Genomic DNA, 19,975 nt, shown 5'->3' on the forward strand with positions numbered 1-19,975 from the left:
CTTGCTAGTAGCCAGAATACGGCAGTTTCTACACATGACCAGAAATAACAACAATATAAAGTGTGGCAAACTGGCAAAGGTCATCAACTTTCTTTTTGGCAAACTGGCAAATATCATCGACTACTTGGTTAGACATCTTTGTAATCATTTCATAATGTATATTCTCATATTCTCATAACGGTTTTGCCCGACTTCCTACCACCCGCAGATCACCGTCACTTGGAGGAACGCTGCCACACCCCAAGGGAGTGACACCAGATTCCGTTCCTTGCAAGCCCGCCGACAATGGCAACAAGGGGAGGTTGGAGCAACATGTAAGTTTGAATTTATAAAAGAATCTTAAAAAATTTTGAATTTGTAAAGGAAAATAGGAAAATAATAGAAATGAAAATAAAATAAAAAGGAAACCGGAAGCAACCCTGAAAACAGAAAGGAAGAAAACCCACAAAAATGGTTGCAAAATGGGCTGGCCCAGTGCATGTATGTTTGATCGACCATTAGACGAGTGAGTGCCATATAGGAAATTCAAAAATACAGGAAATACAAAAATAAAATTATCAAAAGGTGAACAAACAGTAAGGATTTGGCCATGCAACAACCAGGCGCACATCAAATATTAGGCCTAGTTGTCCCCTTCTTTACAACATGAGTCTTCATTAATCGCTAAATGAGAAGGTGGCGACTGTACAAACCGCAGGTAGAAAGGGTGAAACCACACTGACATCACTCGACTGAGACTTCATTGAGTCTCAGTCGAGTGATGTCAGTGTAGTTGTTTTGCTACGAGCGGCACGGCTAGATAGATTTGGAGGCAACAACAACTGATGATCCAACTGGTGTGACTAAATGCTACGACCGTCAATGGCGGATGTTGCGATTGGTGAAACGATGTGTTACAAATGAAGAGGGCGGATGTTATGATCGGTGAGACGGCATGCTTCAACCAGCAACGACGGATGCTGCAACAGGTAGGAACATATGTTACAAACGTATGACAAAATGCTGCGAGGTCTATTGGACGGTGCTCAGGCCAGCACGAAACTCCATGCAAATATTCAACGGTTGAAAAGTTGACTGAGATTTGGTTAAATATGAGTCCACTGAGTTTTAGCAAGTCCGTGGTAGAAAAGCATTTCTCGGACTGGAACACCCAAGTGTGACACACAAGTGAGTGTGCACAGATGTTGCACAGATCTCCTTGCCTGTCCTCTCTAAACATTCAAAACCATACATTGTTGAAGGTTCTGTAAAAAAAGTGTTGGACACATGGATCTTGTTGATATACAATGAACTTTACGATACCCTATGAAACAAGAAGAAAGCCGTGAAACTATATTTTAATTCTAAAGATACGCTTTTTATTGGGTTACACTTTTCTTTTAGTGATACACAACGAAACATTATGATACACCTCGAAACACACATACACACAAAAAGATAAAACCTTATGTAACACTCTGGAACAAAACGAACTTCATAAAAAAAACTAAAAATAGCATGGTCGGTCGTTACAGGATGTTACATGGAGCAGAGTAGAGTATGTACACGAGCAGATGGGGACTGCTGTAGGAGGATCGATCGACTATCCACGTCACACCAACCGTGGTGGGGGGCTCGGCACCACGTAGGATTTCGGCGTGTTCGCTGTCGGCGGCCTGGGGCTCGTCGCCCTCGACCCCAAAGACCTCCTCGCCGAAGCCCAGTCCCCGGCGGCCGCAGCCTCGACACCCGCTTCCCCTACCTTCGCGTCACAACCTGCAATTGAACAATTCTGTGGATTATAGTTCCAGCTCAAAAGGTCAAACGACGTTGAGATCATGATCGCCGAACAGCCTACCCAGAAGGAAGCGCGAGGAGAGCACGACGACCCCAGCGACGAGCATCCAGGCGAAGAGCGCTCTGCGGTCCATCCCGGTGACGGCGACGGCGACGTCTCTCAAGTCTGAACGGAAGTAACAGCTAGAGTTTGGGAGTTGGGAGTTGGGACTTGGGAGGAAGCGTCAGCGCGCTAGAGGTGTACTATATATCATCGACCTGCATGATAATTAAGGGTCGTCGAACCATTGAAGACAAACTGGAATCAGCTACTTGCCGCTCAATTGGATTAAACAGCACGCATTGCAGCTGTGCGGGGTTTCTCTAATCGCAATTGGGCCAGTATAATCCAAGTGATGTTTGACTTGGGCATTTGTTAACTACGGGGCGATCTTTGCCGTAACCTCAAGATAAACACTTGCTCGTCTTCCTGCTTATGCGAAGCAGATTGTGATGCTCCTGTTAGATGAAAGTATTGGGGCAACTGCTCGACACCCTAGGGGTTGTGGCTATCTCATTATATATAAGTATCAAAGGGTACAAGTACAAGGTATATGCACAAGTCTACGTATACACAAGTCTACGTATACATATACACTCTAACACCCTCCTTTAATCTTAACTGTGGCCTGAAGTACAAACTAAGTTAAGATTGCGCCTGCAGCCTACAAACTGTGGTTATGGAAGAGGCTTCGTGAAGATGTCAGCAAGTCGAGGAGGAAGCAGGACGCTTGGCCAGAAGAACTAGCATATCGTGCTGCTTGGCTCATGATGGCTCCGCCACCGCTCCCACCTCCAGCCGCTCCTCCACCACCGCAGCCGCAGTCTCAACTCCGGCCACCTACGATCCCAATCCCAAATCCATCTAGCCTCCCCGTAGCCACCTTCTGCTCGCCCCCGCTCCCACCGGACTACTGGCTGGATGACTCCCCGATCCAGGCTGCCATCCGCGCCGCGCTTGGTGTTGGAAACGCCATGGGAGCGGACATCGAGGACCAGGTTTGGTCTGCCATCCTTCAGCCTGTCACTCCCTTCCGCCACAAAAACTCAGGCATCCATCTTGTTGTCAAAATTGAGCGCGCCGTCATGGAAATTGACTGTCTCATGCTTGCATGCTACCTCCAAGGTTGCCTGGGAGGCCAGTCTGATATGTTCATGATCCTTCAACTCTCGCCCTCGGAATTCCGCTTCACCGTCTCCTCGATCCCGGTAGCCCTGGCTATCCTCCGGGAGAAGGAGATTGCCTCGCCTCACATCCACATCTCCTTCTTCATTTGCTCGCCCGTGGATGCCGCAAGAGAGTCACCACCCTCCATTGCCCCACGCCTACGGGCCTCGCCTCCCTCACCATTGCCACTGCAGACGCCCACTCACTTTCACGCCGCCCCGCTCACCTTTGACATCGGCGATCGCTTGTAGCACGCCTTTCGGTTCATCTCACAAACTCTTACCCTCGACAACTCAGTTGGCCTTGCATTCCAGGCTGCTCTTTGGCAGGAAAAACGATCCATGGTCTCACCACCTCGCCAGGCTTCGCAAAAACCCTATGATACCATCATTTTCTTCCACAATTGCCGTCTTCCTCTCGACTGCTACCTCGTCGCTGCTCTGCTGCAAACTAGGTTTGGGGGTAGGGCAAAAAACTTCGATGTCCAAAAAATATCCACCTCGGCATACTCCTTCTGTGTCGCCTCGATGGCCGCGCAAGCTTCCATTACCGCTTGCTCTCCCTTCTCGACACCCTTCTTCTTCACATCGATCATCGTCGTCAACTCAGCCGCCACCACTCCCAATGCATCTCTGTGTGCTGCCTCGCCCCGACGCCCATGTGCCATCAACCAACAACCACCTGTGGTGGTTATCGCTCCTCCCGCGTTCCTCCCAGACACAGGAACCCTGCCGGAATCGACAACAACGCCGCTCGTCGCGCCAAAAGAGGTTAGGCCTTTCCGTCATGGATTCAAATTCTTTAACCGTGTTTTAAACATGTACCACACTGAGATCACACGTCATATTTTCCCACCTCGCCATGCACCAATGGTCTCTTCTTGGATCCAGTGTAGCTCAACTAGTGTTGACCCAAATACTTTGCTCATAACCAATGCTCTAGACCACTACTTCTCGGTAAAACCAGTTTTTCAGGCAACTAAGCTGTCAGACTTTGTGTTTCGCTCCTCCGTAATAACCAAAGAGGTCAGATTTGAAATCCTCAAGGCCTCGCCTTTGGCTTTCAAATGCTTCTCGCTATACTTCTTTGACCAGCTGTCCACCGCCACTGCTCATGAGCAGCTGCTACTCGAGACTCGCGGACCGGCCACAATCAGGCCAAACCTGCCAGAACAACACACTATACCTATCTCCATCCTTGGCCCACACCCATCCACACTATGCATGCAACGCTCTCTTTCAAACAAAACAAACAAACAGAAAAATACCCCAGTATCCAACGGGTCAACCCATGGGTGCACCCTCCCATCGAACACGACTCCAACAACTCCCTGCCACCACCCTACCTCCAGCACCTGCACACCCTTGGTCGCTCTGCTTTTGACCACCGCTGAAACCGAGGCATGGAGCCACTCTCACGACATAGACACAGCCAAAACCGACCCATCCATCCCGCGCCCAAAACCCGTGACGCTGGACCCCCCCTGCCCACCACCGCTTTCAACTACACACCGCTCTTGACTCAGTGGAACCGGCCTATACACCGCGTCTCTGCTTTGAGGTCACCCGACCTGAACCACGAACACCGAACGGACTGCCGCCCACCGCCTGCATGCATGCATGCGCCACTAGAGCCCCACGAATTGGGGCAGCGCTTAAGCCCGACACTGCTTGCGTCACCCACGCCTCATCCATACCCTGCCCAACTGCAACACATGCTCCCACCACCCGGCAACAGTACCACTGCCAGCCCTTTGACCGCGTGCATGACGCCACACATGGATGGTACACTGCCTCCCAAGTCATATCGAGACGTACTTCTCTCCTCCTCCCAGCATGCACCCTCACCCCACTCTGCTACTCCTATAAATACCGCATGCAATACACACCATCACACTCCACACCGCTGCTCTCACTCACCTATCCTCTCCAAACGACGCTGTTATCGCTGCCTAGCCCTGGATCATCAAGTCCAAATCTGCAGGGATCCCATCAGGTGCGCTCGCTGCTGGTGCTCCGGCCACAAAGTCAGCCGGTGCCGGGCGGTTCGCCTCCTTCCTTTCTTTGCCCGCCTTCCACAAAATCCAGTCTTGAATCCAGCTTTCTCTCTTCAACCCACCTCACCGCCGGCTTCTAACATGGCCAACTCGCCTGCGCCTACCCCAGCCAACCTCGCCGCTGCCACCAACCTTTGGCCCCGTGCCGGAAACGGGCCAATGGCACCACTACTCGGCATCCCCGTCGCTCGCATCATCCCTCCCTCCGCCACAACAAACAACACCATCCCCCTACCACCACTCCTCCATCGCTCGCCAACCCTGTAGACCATGAGGCGTTGCGCGCAAGCCTCAATGAGGCGCGTGCTGCAGCGGCTTTCGGCCCATCCCCTCCGAACGCTGGGGGCGCTCGCCATGCACGCCGTTTCGGCTTGCCCATCGAGCTCGCGCCTACCATCGTCGCGCCCCCCTGCCTAGTCAACGACGTCAGCCATATCGCGTTCGCCCACCTCCGCACACCCATCCACAACCCTGGCGACGCTCATCCACGACGCGATTCTCGCGCACGCCGGCAACCCCAGCTTCAGCGTTGCTGGCTCTTGGCGTGGGGCGGGCTGCGTCACCTTTGAGTCCGCAAGTGTGCATGACTACCTCGTCACCCTTGGCTCCATCGACTTCCGCGGCAACCAGATATCCTTCGAGCCTGTTGAACTGGCGGACCGAACGTCGCCTGTCTTCGACCAGCTCATCGAGGTCAAAGCCTCGGAGTTCCCGCATGAGCTTTGGCATGACGCTGGCATCAGGTGGGCTCTAAGCCACCTTGGTGACGTCTGCTCTGTCGACCACTACTGTGTCGAGGGCCGCGACTTCACGGCAGTTCGCGCCCTCATCATGGTCGACCGACGCATGCGACTTCCAGACTGGCAGACTCCCTGCCCATCTAGCTCCCCCCATTTAATGACATCAAGGTCGTTAAGATCACTAGGCTCGCCACGGTCCTCGACCGGATGGGACCGCTGGACCCGTCGCCGTTCTCCTCTGACTCCGACTCGGACTCGAGCGGCCGCCCCGGTTGCCGCGGCCACGGCGCCTTCAACGCCTCCAATGACGGCATGCCTCGCGGCCCTCCGCCGTCCCGAGCCTTCAACACCACGACCACTCCTCCCAACCGTGGCGGCTCCTCTGCCAACATGCCTCTCCACGTCTCGTCTGGTGACGACGGACCCGCTGTCTAGGGGCATCATCACCATCTCATCCGACAGCGACTCAGCCCCACCATCGCAGATGGCGTCGCCTCCCGCGGTGTTCTCTGCCTCAACCGACATCGGCTCGTCCATCACGCCAGCCACCATCAGCCGCCCATCGCCGCGCCCCGTCGCTGCTGTCGGTGGGATCACGCTGACTCCGCCACCCTCCTCTCCGGACGGCTACAACAAAGACAACCTCGACGATCTCCCTCCACCCAATGTCGTGCAGCTGCCGTCGGTGTTCAGCCCCTACGACAGCTCCAACTCACCAGGCCTTGACATTGACGTCTCCAGCATTGCCTTTTCCGTTGGGGCGTCCTCCTCTGGTACGGCCTCTGCACAGCCCTGTCTCCCCTCCTCCCTTGTATTTCAACCCGATCATAGCCTAACCATGGTCACCCCCGCAACCAAACCTGCAGACCCTCACCTTCACGAGTGCGTGCTTCCCAAGTTGCGCCACAACGCCAAACGCTCGGCGGACAAGTCCATGAGCCTTCGCCGAAGCTCTCGCCTGGCTGCCAAAGAGCCAAGGGTCTTCACCGACATGACCACTAAGGTCGTCCGCGCCAGAGCGAAGCACCTCACTTCCATCGATGTCGCGAAGGCACTCAAAGACGCCATCCAAGATGCCCAGCTCGACATCCCCGATGCACCGCCAGCCTCTGCAGCGGCCCTTGCGGAAATTGCCGTGCTATGCGGTGCAGATGATGTTGGGGAACGTTGCAGAAAACAAAAAATTTCTACGTTTTCACCAAGATCCATCTATGAGTTCATCTAGCAACGAGTGATCGGATGCATCTACATACCTTTGTAGATCGCGAGCGGAAGCGTTCAGAGAATGGGGATGAGGGAGCCGTACTCGTCGTGATCCAAATCACCGGAGATCCTAGCGCCAAACGGACGGCACCTCCGCGTTCAACACACGTACGGTCAGCGTGACGTCTCCTCCTTCTTGATCCAGCAAGGGGGAAGGAGAGGTTGATGAAGATCCAGCAGCACGCCGGCGTGGTGGTGGATGCAGCAGTCACCGCAGCAGGGATTCGCCGTTCTTCTGCGAGAGGGAGAGGTGTAGCAGGGGAGAGGGAGGTGCTAAGACTTCAGGGTGCGGCTGCCCTCCCTCCCCCCTTTATATAGGTCCCCTAGGGGGGTGCGCTGGTCCTAGGAGATGGGATCTCCTAGGGGGGGCGGCGGCCAAGGGGGTGGAGTGCCCCCCAAGGCAAGTGGAGGTGCCCCCTCCCCTAGGGTTCCCAACCCTAGGCGCATGGGGGGGCCAAGGGTGAAGGAAATATGCCCTAGAGGCAATAATAAAGTTATTATTTATTTCCTTATATCATGATAAATGTTTATTATTCATGCTAGAATTGTATTAACCGGAAACATAATACATGTGTGAATACATAGACAAACAGAGTGTCACTAGTATGCCTCTACTTGACTAGCTCGTTAATCAAAGATGGTTATGTTTCCTAACCATGAACAAAGAGTTGTTATTTGATTAACGGGATCACATCATTAGGTGAATGATCTGATTGACATGACCCATTCCATTAGCTTAGCACCCGGTCGTTTAGTATGTTGCTATTGCTTTCTTCATGACTTATACATGTTCCTATGACTATGAGATTATGCAACTCCCGTTTGCCGGAGGAACACTTTGTGTGCTACCAAACGTCACAACGTAAATTGGTGATTATAAAGGTGCTCTACAGGTGTCTCCAAAGGTACATGTTGGGTTGGCGTATTTCGAGATTAGGATTTGTCACTCCGATTGTCGGAGAGGTATCTCTGGGCCCTCTCGGTAATACACATCACATAAGCCTTGCAAGCATTGCAACTAATGAGTTAGTTGCGAGATGATGTATTACGAAACGAGTAAAGAGACTTGCCGGTAACGAGATTGAACTAGGTATTGAGATACTGATGATCGAATCTCGGGCAAGTAACATATCGATGACAAAGGGAACAACGTATGTTGTTATGCGATCTGACCGATAAAGATCTTCGTAGAATATGTAGGAGCCAATATGAGCATCCAGGTTCCGCTATTGGTTATTGACCGGAGACGTGTCTCGGTCATGTCTACATTGTTCTCGAACCCGTAGGATCCGCACGCTTAAGGTTTCGATGACAGTTATATTATGAGTTTATGAGTTTTGATGTACCGAAGTTAGTTTGGAGTCCCGGATGTGATCACGGACATGACGAGGAGTCTCGAAATGGTCGAGACATAAAGATTGATATATTGGACGGCTATATTCGGACACCAAAAGTGTTCCGAGTGATTTCGGAGAAAACCGGAGAGCCGGGGGGTTACCGGAACCCTACCGGGAGAAGTAATGGGCCTTATGGGCCTTAGTGGAGAGAGAGAGAGGGGCAGCTAGAGGTGGGCTGCGCGCCTCCTCCCCCTGGTCCGAATTGGACTAGGAGAGGGGGGCGGCGCTCCCCCTTTCCCTCTCCCTCCCTACTTCTTTCCCCCTCCTAGTAGGAGTCCTACTCCTACTAGGAGGAGGACTCCTCCTGGCGCGCCTATAGGGGACGGCCGGCCTCCTCCCCTTGCTCCTTTATATACGGGGGCAAGGGGGCACCCCTAGACACAAGTTGATTCGTGTGATCATATTCTTAGCCGTGTGCGGTGCCCCCCTCCACCATAGTCCTCGATAATATTGTAGCAGTGCTTAGGCGAAGCCCTGCGACGGTAGTGCATCAAGATCGTCACCACGCCGTCGTGCTGACGGAACTCTTCCCCGACACTTTGCTGGATCGGAGTCCGGGGATCGTCATCAAGCTGAACGTGTGCTAGAACTCGGAGGTGCTGTAGTTTCGGTGCTTGATCGGTCGGGCCGTGGAGACGTACGACTACATCAACCAAACGCTTCCGTTGTCGATCTACAAGGGTACGTAGATCACACTCTCCCCTCTCGTTGCTATGCATCACCATGATCTTGCGTGTGCGTAGGAAAATTTTGAAATTACTACGTTCCCCAATAGTGGCATCCGAGCCTAGGTTTTATATGTTGATGTTATATGCACGAGTAGAACACAAGTGAGTTGTGGGCGATATAAGTCATACTGCTTACCAACATGTCATACTTTGTTTCGGCGGTATTGTTGGACGAAGCGGCCCGGACCGACATTACGCGTACGCTTACGCGAGACCGGTTCTCCCGACGTGCTTTGCACATAGGTCGCTTGCGGGTGACAGTTTCTCCAACTTTAGTTGAATCGAGTGTGGCTACGCCCGGTCCTTGCGAAGGTTAAAACAGCACCAACTTGACAAACTATCGTTGTGGTTTTGATGCGTAGGTAAGATTGGTTCTTGCTTTAGCCCGTAGCAGCCACGTAAAACTTGCAACAACAAAGTAGAGGACGTCTAACTTGTTTTTGCAGGGCATGTTGTGATGTGATATGGTCAAGACATGATGCTAAATTTTATTGTATGAGATGATCATGTTTTGTAGCCGAGTTATCGGCAATTGGCAGGAGCCATATGGTTGTCGCTTTATTGTATGCAATGCAATCGTGCTGTAATTCTTTACTTTATCACTAAGCGGTAGCGATAGTCGTGGAAGCATAAGATTGGCGAGACGACAACAATGCTACGATGGAGATCAAGGTGTCGCGCCGGTGACGATGGTGATCACGACGGTGCTTCGAAGATGGAGATCACAAGCACAAGATGATGATGGCCATATCATATCACTTATATTGATTGCATGTGATGTTTATCTTTTATGCATCTTATCTTGCTTTGATTGACGGTAGCATTATAAGATGATCTCTCACTAATTATCAAGAAGTGTTCTCCCTGAGTATGCACCGTTGCGAAAGTTCTTCGTGCTGAGACACCACGTGATGATCGGGTGTGATAGGCTCTATGTTCAAATACAACGGGTGCAAAACAGTTGCACACGCGGAATACTCATGTTATACTTGACGAGCCAAGCATATACAGATATGGCCTCGGAACACGGAGACCGAATGGTCGAGCGTGAATCATATAGTAGATGTGATCAACATAGTGATGTTCACCAATGAAACTACTCCATCTCACGTGATGATCGGACATGGTTTAGTTGATTTAGATCACGTGATCACTTAGAGGATTAGAGGGATGTCTATCTAAGTGGGAGTTCTTAAGTAATATGATTAAATTGAACTTAAATTTATCATGAACTTAGTCCTGGTAGTATTTTGCAAATTATATTGTAGATCAATAGCTCACGTTGTTGCTTCCCTGTGTTTATTTTGATATGTTCCTAAAGAAAATTGTGTTGAAAGATGTTAGTAGCAATGATGCGGATTGGATCCGTGATCTGAGGTTTATCCTCATTGCTGCACAGAAGAATTATGTCCTTGATGCACTGCTAGGTGACGGACCTATTGCAGGAGCAGATGTAGATGTTATGAATGTTTGACTAGCTCAATATGATGACTACTTGATAGTTTAGTGCACCATGCTTAATGGCTTAGAATCGGCACTTCAAAGACGTTTTGAACGTCATGGAGCATATGAGATGTTCCAGGAGTTGAAGTTAATATTTCAAGCAAATACCCGAGTTGAGAGATATGAAGTCTCCAACAAGTTCTATAGCTAAAAGATGGAGGAGAATCGCTCAACTAGTGAGCATGTGCTCAGATTGTCTGAGTACTACAATCGCTTGAATCAAGTGGGAGTTAATCTTCCAGATAAGATAGTGATTGACAGAATTCTCTAGTCACCATCACCAAGTTAGTAGAACTTCGTGATGAACTATGATATACAAGGGATAACGGAAACGATTCCCAAGCTCTTCGTAATGCGGAAATTGACGAAGGTAGAAGTCGAGAAAAACATCAAGTGTTGATGGTAGACAAGACCACTAGTTTCAAGAAAAGGGCAGAGGGAAGAAGGGGAACTTCAAAAAGGACAGCAAGCAAGTTGCTGCTCAAGTAAAGAAGCCCAAGTCTGGTCCTAAGCCTAAGACTAAGTGCTTCTACTGCAAAGGGACTGGTCACTGGAAGCGGAACTACCCCAAGTTATTGGCGGATAAGAAAGATGGCAAAGTGAACATAAGTATATTTGATATACATGTTATTGATGTGTACTTTACTAGTGTTTATAGCAACCCCTCAGTATTTGATACTAGTTCAGTTGCTAAGATTAGTAACTCGAAACGGGAGTTGCAGAATAAACAGAGACTAGTTAAGGGTGAAGTGACGATGTGTGTTGGAAGTGGATCCAAGATTGATATGATCATCATCGCACACTCCCTATAATTTCAGGATTAGTGTTGAACCTAAATAAGTGTTATTTGGTGTTTGCGTTGAGCATGAATATGATTTGATCATGTTTATTGTAATCCGGTTATTCATTTAAGTAAGAGAATAAATTGTTGTTCTGTTTACAGGAATAAAACTTATATGGTTACACACCCAATGAAAATAGTTCACTGGATCTCGATCATAGTGATACACATAATCATAATATTGAAACCAAAAGATGCAAAGTTAATAATGATAGTGCAACTTATTTGTGGCACTGCCGTTTAGGTCATATTGGTGTAAAGTGCATGAAGAAACTCCATGCTGATGGGCTTTTGGAATCACTTGATTATGAATCAGTTGATGCTTGCGAACCATGCCTCATGGGCAAGATGACTAAGACTCCGTTCTTCGGAACAATGGAGCGAGCAACAGGTTTGTTGGAAATCATACATACTGATGTATGTGGTCCGATGAATATTGAGGCTCGCGACAGGTATCATTATTTTCTGTTCTTCACAGATAATTTGAGCAGATGTGAGTATATCTACTTAATGAAACATAAGTCTGAAACATTTGAAAAGTTCAAAGAATTTCAGAGTGAAGTTGAAAATCATCGTAACAAGAAAATAAAGTTTCTACATCTGATCGTGGAGGAGAATATTTGAGTTATGAGTTTGGTGTACATTTGAAACAATGCGGAATAGTTTCACAACTCACGCCACCCGGAACACCACAGCGCAATGGTGTGTCCGAACGTCGTAATCGTACTTTACTAGATATGGTGCGATCTATGATGTCTCTTACTGATTTACCGCTATCATTTTGGGGATACGCTCTAGAGACAGCCGCATTCACGTTAAATAGGGCACCATCAAAATCCGTTGAGATGACGCCTTATGAACTGTGGTTTGGCAAGAAACCAAAGTTGTCGTTTCTGAAAGTTTGGGGCTGCGATGCTTATGTGAAAAAGCTTCAACCTGATAAGCTCGAACCCAAATCGGAGAAATGTGTCTTCATAGGATATCCAAAGGAGACTATTGGATACACCTTCTATCACAGATCCGAAGGCAAGACTTTTGTTGCTAAGTTCGGAAACTTTCTGGAGAAGGAGTTTCTCTCGAAAGAAGTGAGCGGGAGGAAAGTAGAACTTGACGAGGTAACTGTACCTGCTCCCTTATTGGAAAGTAGTGCATCACAGAAAACTGTTTCAATGACACCTACACCAGTTAGTGAGGAAGCTAATGATGATGATCATGAAACTTCAGAACAAGATACTACTGAACCTCGTAGATCAACCAGAGTGAGATCCGCGCCAGAGTGGTATGGTAATCCTGTTCTGGAAGTCATGCTACTAGATCATGATGAACCTACGAACTATGAAGAAGCGATGGTGAGCCCAGATTCCGCAAAATGGCTTGAAGCCATGAAATCTGAGATGGGATCCATGTATGAGAACAAAGTATGGACTTTGGTTGACTTGCCCGATGATCGGCAAGCAATTGAGAATAAATGGATCTTCAAGAAGAAGACTGACGCGGATGGTAATATTACTGTCTACAAAGCTCGACTTGTCGCAAAAGGTTTTCGGCAAGTTCAAGGGATTGACTACGATGAGACCTTCTCACCCGTAGCGATGCTTAAGTCTGTCCGAATCATGTTAGCAATTGCCGCATTTTATGATTATGAAATTTGGCAGATGGATGTCAAAACTGCATTCCTGAATGGATTTCTGGAAGAAGAGTTGTATATGATGCAACCAGAAGGTTTTGTCGATCCAAAGGGAGCTAACAAAGTGTGCAAGCTCCAGCGATCCATTTATGGACTGGTGCAAGCCTCTCGGAGTTGGAATAAACACTTTGATAGTGTGATCAAAGCATTTGGTTTTATACAGACTTTTGGAGAAGCCTGTATTTACAAGAAAGTGAGTGGGAGCTCTGTAGCATTTCTGATATTATATGTGGATGACATATTACTAATTGGAAATGATATATAATTTCTGGATAGCATAAAGGGATACTTGAATAAGAGTTTTTCAATGAAAGACCTCGGTGAAGCTGCTTACATATTAGGCATTAAGATCTATAGAGATAGATCAAGACGCTTAATTGGACTTTCACAAACCACATACCTTGACAAAGTTTTGAAGAAGTTCAAAATGGATCAAGCAAAGAAAGGGTTCTTGCCTGTGTTACAAGGTGTGAAGTTGAGTAAGACTCAATGTCCGACCACTGCAGAAGATAGAGAGCATATGAAAGATGTTCCCTATGCTTCAGCCATAGGCTCTATCATATATGCAATGCTGTGTACCAGACCTGATGTGTGCCTTGCTATAAGTCTAGCAGGGAGGTACCAAAGTAATCCAGGAGTGGATCACTGGGCAGCGGTCAAGAACATCCTGAAATACCTGAAAAGGACTAAGGATATGTTTCTCATATATGGAGGTGACAAAGAGCTCATCGTAAAAGGTTACGTTGATGCAAGCTTTGACACTGATCTGGACGATTCTAAATCGCAAACCGGATACATGTTTACATTAAACGGTGGAGCTGTAAGTTGGTGCAGTTCTAAACAAAGCGTTGTAGCGGGATCTACATGTGAAGCGGAGTACATAGCTGCTTCGGAAGCAGCAAATGAAGGAGTCTGGATGAAGGAGTTCATATCCGATCTAGGTGTCATACCTAGTGCATCGAGTCCAATGAAAATCTTTTGTGACAATACTGGTGCAATTGCCTTGGCAAAGGAATCCAGATTTCACAAGAGAACCAAGCACATCAAGAGACGCTTCAATTCCATCCGAGATCTAGTCTAGGTGGGAGACATAGAGATTTGCAAGATACATACGGATCTGAATGTTGCAAACCCGTTGACTAAGCCTCTTCCACGAGCAAAACATGATCAGCACCAAGGCTCCATGTGTGTTAGAATCATTACTGTGTAATCTAGATTATTGACTCTAGTGCAAGTGGGAGACTGAAGGAAATATGCCCAAGAGGCAATAATAAAGTTATTATTTATTTCCTTATATCATGATAAATGTTTATTATTCATGCTAGAATTGTATTAACCGGAAACATAATACATGTGTGAATACATAGACAAACAGAGTGTCACTAGTATGCCTCTACTTGACTAGCTCGTTAATCAAAGATGGTTATGTTTCCTAACCATGAACAAAGAGTTGTTATTTGATTAACGAGATCACATCATTAGGTGAATGATCTGATTGACATGACCCATTCCATTAGCTTAGCACCCGATCGTTTAGTATGTTGCTATTGCTTTCTTTATGACTTATACATGTTCCTATGACTATGAGATTATGCAACTCCCGTTTGCCGGAGGAACATTTTGTGTGCTACCAAACGTCACAACGTAAATGGGTGATTATAAAGGTGCTCTACAAGTGTCTCCAAAGGTACATGTTGGGTTGGCGTATTTCGAGATTAGGATTTGTTACTCCGATTATCGGAGAGGTATCTCTGGGCCCTCAAAGTAATACACATCACATAAGCCTTGCAAGCATTGCAACTAATGAGTTAGTTGCGAGATGATGTATTACGGAACGAGTAAAGAGACTTGCCGATAACGAGATTGAACTAGGTATTGAGATACCGACGATCGAATCTCGGGCAAGTAACATACCGATGACAAAGGGAACAACGTATATTTTTATGCGGTCTAACCGATAAAGATCTTCGTAGAATATGTACGATCCAATATGAGCATCCAGGTTCCGCTATTGGTTATTGACCGGAGACATGTCTCGGTCATGTCTACATTGTTCTCGAACCCGTAGGGTCCGCACGTTTAAGGTTTCGATGACAGTTATATTATGAGTTTATGAGTTTTGATGTACCGAAGTTAGTTCAGAGTCCCGGATGTGATCACGGACATGACGAGGAGTCTCGAAATGGTTGAGACATAAAGATTGATATATTGGACGGCTATATTTGGACACCAGAAGTGTTCCGGGTGATTTCGGAGAAAACCGGAGAGCCGGAGGGTTACCGGAACCCTACTGGGAGAAGTAATGGGCCTTATGGGCCTTAGTGGAGAGAGAGAGGGGCAGCCAGAGGTGGGCTGCGCGCCTCCTCCCCCTGGTCCGAATTGGACTAGGAGAGGGGGGCGGCGCCCCCCCTTTCCCTCTCCCTCCCCACTTCTTTCCCCCTCCTAGTAGGAGTCCTACTCCTACTAGGAGGAGGACTCCTCCTGGCGCGCCTATAGGGGCCGGCCGGCCTCCTCCCCTTGCTCCTTTATATACAGGGGCAAGGGGGCACCCCTAGACACAAGTTGATCCGTGTGATCATATTCTTAGCCGTGTGCGGTGCCCCCCTCCACCATAGTCCTTGATAATATTGTAGTGGTGCTTAGGCGAAGCCCTGCGACGGTAGTGCATCAAGATCGTCACCACGCCGTCATGCTGACGGAACTCTTCCTCGACACTTTCCTGGATCGGAGTCCGGGGATCGTCATCGAGCTGAACGTGTGCTAGAACTCGGAGGTGCCGTAGTTTCGGTGCTTGATCGGTCGGGCCGTGCAGACGTACGACTACATCAACCAAACGCTTCCATTGTCGATCTACAAGGGTACGTAGATCACACTCTCCCCTCTCGTTGCTATGCATCACCATGATCTTGCGTGTGCGTAGGAAAATTTTGAAATTACTACGTTCCCCAACAAAGGGGGGGTGCACCAGCCCAATATGGGCTGGTTCCCTCCCCACTTCAGCCCATGGGGCCCTCCGGGATGGGTGGCCCCACCCGGTGGACCCCCGGGACCCTTCCGGTGGTCCCGGTACAATACCGTTGACCCCTGAAACTCTCCCGATGGCCGAAACTGCACTTCCTATATATAATTCTTCACCTCCGGACCATTCCGGAACTCCCCGTGACGTCCGGGATCTCATCCGGGACTCCGAACAACTTTCGGGTTACTGCATACTCATATCTCTACAACCCTAGCGTCACCGAACCTTAAGTGTGTAGACCCTACGGGTTCGGGAGACATGTAGACATGACCGAGACGACTCTTCGGTCAATAACCAACAGCGGGATCTGGATACCCATGTTGGCTCCCACATGCTCCTCGATGATCTCATCGGATGAACCACGATGTCGAGGATTCAAGCAACCCCGTATACAATTCCCTTTGTCAATCGGTATGTTACTTGCCCGAGATTCGATCGTCGGTATCCCAATACCTCGTTCAATCTCGTTACCGGCAAGTCACTTTACTCGTACCGTAATGCATGATCCCGTGACCAGACACTTGGTCACTTTGAGCTCATTATGATGATGCATTACCGAGTGGGCCCAGAGATACCTCTCCGTCATATGGAGTGACAAATCCTAGTCTTGATCCGTGTCAACCCAACAGATACTTTCGGAGATACCCGTAGTATACCTTTATAGTCACCCAATTACGTTGTGACGTTTGGTACACCCAAAGCACTCCTACGGTATCCGGGAGTTGCACGATCTCATGGTCTAAGGAAAAGATACTTGACATTGGAAAAACTCTAACAAACGAACTATACGATCTTGTGCTATGTTTAGGATTGGGTCTTGTCCATCACATCATTCTCCTAATGATGTGATCCCGTTATCAATGACATCCAATGTCCATAGTCAGGAAACCATGACTATCTGTTGATCAACGAGCTAGTCAACTAGAGGCTTACTAGGGACATGTTTGGTGTCTATGTATTCACACATGTATTACGATTTCTGGATAACACAATTATAGCATGAATAAAAGACAATTATCATGAACAAGGAAATATAATAATAATCCTTTTATTATTGCCTCTAGGGCATATTTCCAACAGATGACGCGGCTGCTGATTCCATCGCCCGTGCCGAAGATATCATGGACGCCGGTGCTGCTAACGTCGATCCATGATGTGCCCAATCAACCATGCAAGCCCATGCGGCGTCCCGTCGGTGACCGGCCGTCCATATCGCGGCCCTACATCAAGGGTCTGCTTATTCCACCGTACGTGTGCCCAGAGCAATTCCGTGTTTTGCTCCACCTATCTGCTAGTATCTCGCATGTATCCCCTAGCTAGTTGTAATCTGTTCCATGAGTGTATGAGATCGCATGTATCCTCTCGCGATCTAGGTGCCCATTGTGTTTTTCGTGAGTAGTACCACTCTATCCATCTGTTCATGGAATGTAAGAGGACTAGGCGATGAATCAAAATGTGCTGATATCCTTTCCGAACTAATCAGTATCAACCCTCATTGTGCCCTCTTACAAGAGTCAAAATTAAACGACATTAACGACCAAAAATTCAACTCCTTCCTGCCACGATCTCTAGACCAAAGAATTTTCCTACCTGCGGACGGCTCGGCCGGCGGAATGGTTTCCGCCTTTAACAAAAACTTCTTCTCTCTAATCTCATACTCTCATCATCAGTACGCCACATCCATCAAAATCACGTCACTCGCTCACCCCCTTCCCTTTATCATCACAAACATCTATGCACCTTCACATCGCAACCTCAAACGGGCCTTCCTAGATGAGCTCAAACTAATCAAGGAAGATGACCAAATTCCTTGGTTGATTGTAGGAGATTTCAACTTGGTATGCTTTTCCCACGAAAAAAATAACCGCAACTTCCGCCAACGGGAAGCTGACGCCTTCAACTCCCCGATCAATGACCTAGCACTAATCGACCTACCCCTACTAGATAGACGCTTCACCTGGACCAATAAACGAGCTTCACCAACCCTAGCACGACTAGACCGTGCTTTCTTCAATCTGGCCTGGAATAATTGCTTCCCCAATACAACTCTGTCATCTCTACCATGCATCACATCTGATCACGTCCCACTAATCCTAAATATCCAAACATTTGTCCCAAAACCGCGCCACTTTAGATTTGAATCAGCTTGGACTCTATCCACTGCTTGCCACCAAATAATACAAAAATGTTGGGCACCAAATCAACACGTGCCCCAACCGCTATCTTCTGCTGCTGCCCTTGCAAAAAATCTAAAAATAACAAGATGCACCCTAAAAAAAATGGGCCTCCAAACGATCACCAGCACACCATCGCGAGGTTGCTACAAAACAAATCATCAATCTCATTGATCTAAAAGAGGAGGCTCGACCCCTCTCCAACGCCGAAAAAATGTTGTGTTTGGTTGTCTCCGATACACTACACTCAGCCATTGCCGAAAAATGGCCTTTTGGAAACAACGAGGCAAAGTACGTGCTGCAATTGATGGAGAGGAAAACACTCAGTACTTTCACGCTGCCGCGTCCCAGCGTCTGCGCAAGAATACTATAACGTCCCTACTAGCTGATGGGAATGAATTCCACTCTCACGCTCAAAAAGCGACCATACTGAAATATCATTTCACAGCAATTATCGGCTCCGCACCACACACCTCCTGGTCTTTCCAACTCCAAAATTACTATTCCCAAACGTTACCTCAACTTAGTTCACTTGGATCTCCCTTCACACTCGAAGAAATAAAAGATGCGTTCCTCCAAATGAACCCCCTCGCTAGCCCTGGACCTGATGGCTTCGGCCCGCTGTTCTATCCAAAATACTGGCACTTGGTCAAGGCTCCTATTAACTCCTTCATGGCAGATTTCCAAAACCATACCGCTCAAACAGAATGCCTTAACAGATCCCACCTCATTCTACTACCCAAAAAAGAACAGGCCAACACACCTAACGCCTACCGCCCGATCTCCCTCCAAAACTGCCCCATCAAAGCCGTCGCAAAAGTGCTCACCAACAGATTAAAAACAATGATCCCACTACTTGTTCATGGCAACCAAACTGGTTTCATCCCTGGACGTAGCATGGATGAAAATTTTATCTTCGCTACAGACCTCATAGGTGCCTGGCATACCAGAAAAGCCCCAACCATGGTCATTAAGCTAGACTTTAGAAAAGCCTTCGACTCCCTCTCTTGGGACTCCCTTACATCCATTTTACGCTGTCGCGGTTTCCCGCAAAAATTCTCAAACTGGGTCCATGACCTCCTATCAACTGGAAAAACTACCGTTATGCTCAACGGGATCCCCGGAAACTGGATAAATTGCAAAAACAGGCTCAGACAGGGAGATCCTATTTTTTCCTTACCTTTTCATCATCGTTGCTGATCTCCTACAACAGATGATCCAGAAAGACTGCGACCTCCTACACCTCAGTCACCCTCTGTTCTCACATCTTCCGCCAAACGTTTTACAATATGTCGACGACACCCTAATCATTGCCAAGGCATCCAATGACGCTGCTCAGCAATTAAAAAAAATTCTACACGATTTCGCCATGGCAACCGGCCTCGCTATCAACTTCACAAAAACAACATTCGTACCCATGCACATCAGCTCTCCCATGGCGGCCTCCATAGCCTCCACCCTGCAATGCCCAACCTCAGCCTTCCCGCAGATCTACCTAGGCCTACCCCTAACACCCACACGACTACCTTCAAACGCCTTCCTACCTATCATTGAACGCTGCCGCAATTTCTTGACGGGTTGGCG

The sequence above is a fragment of the Triticum dicoccoides genome, chromosome 7A (assembly GCF_002162155.2).
Source record: "Triticum dicoccoides isolate Atlit2015 ecotype Zavitan chromosome 7A, WEW_v2.0, whole genome shotgun sequence".
Taxonomy (NCBI): domain Eukaryota; kingdom Viridiplantae; phylum Streptophyta; class Magnoliopsida; order Poales; family Poaceae; genus Triticum; species Triticum dicoccoides.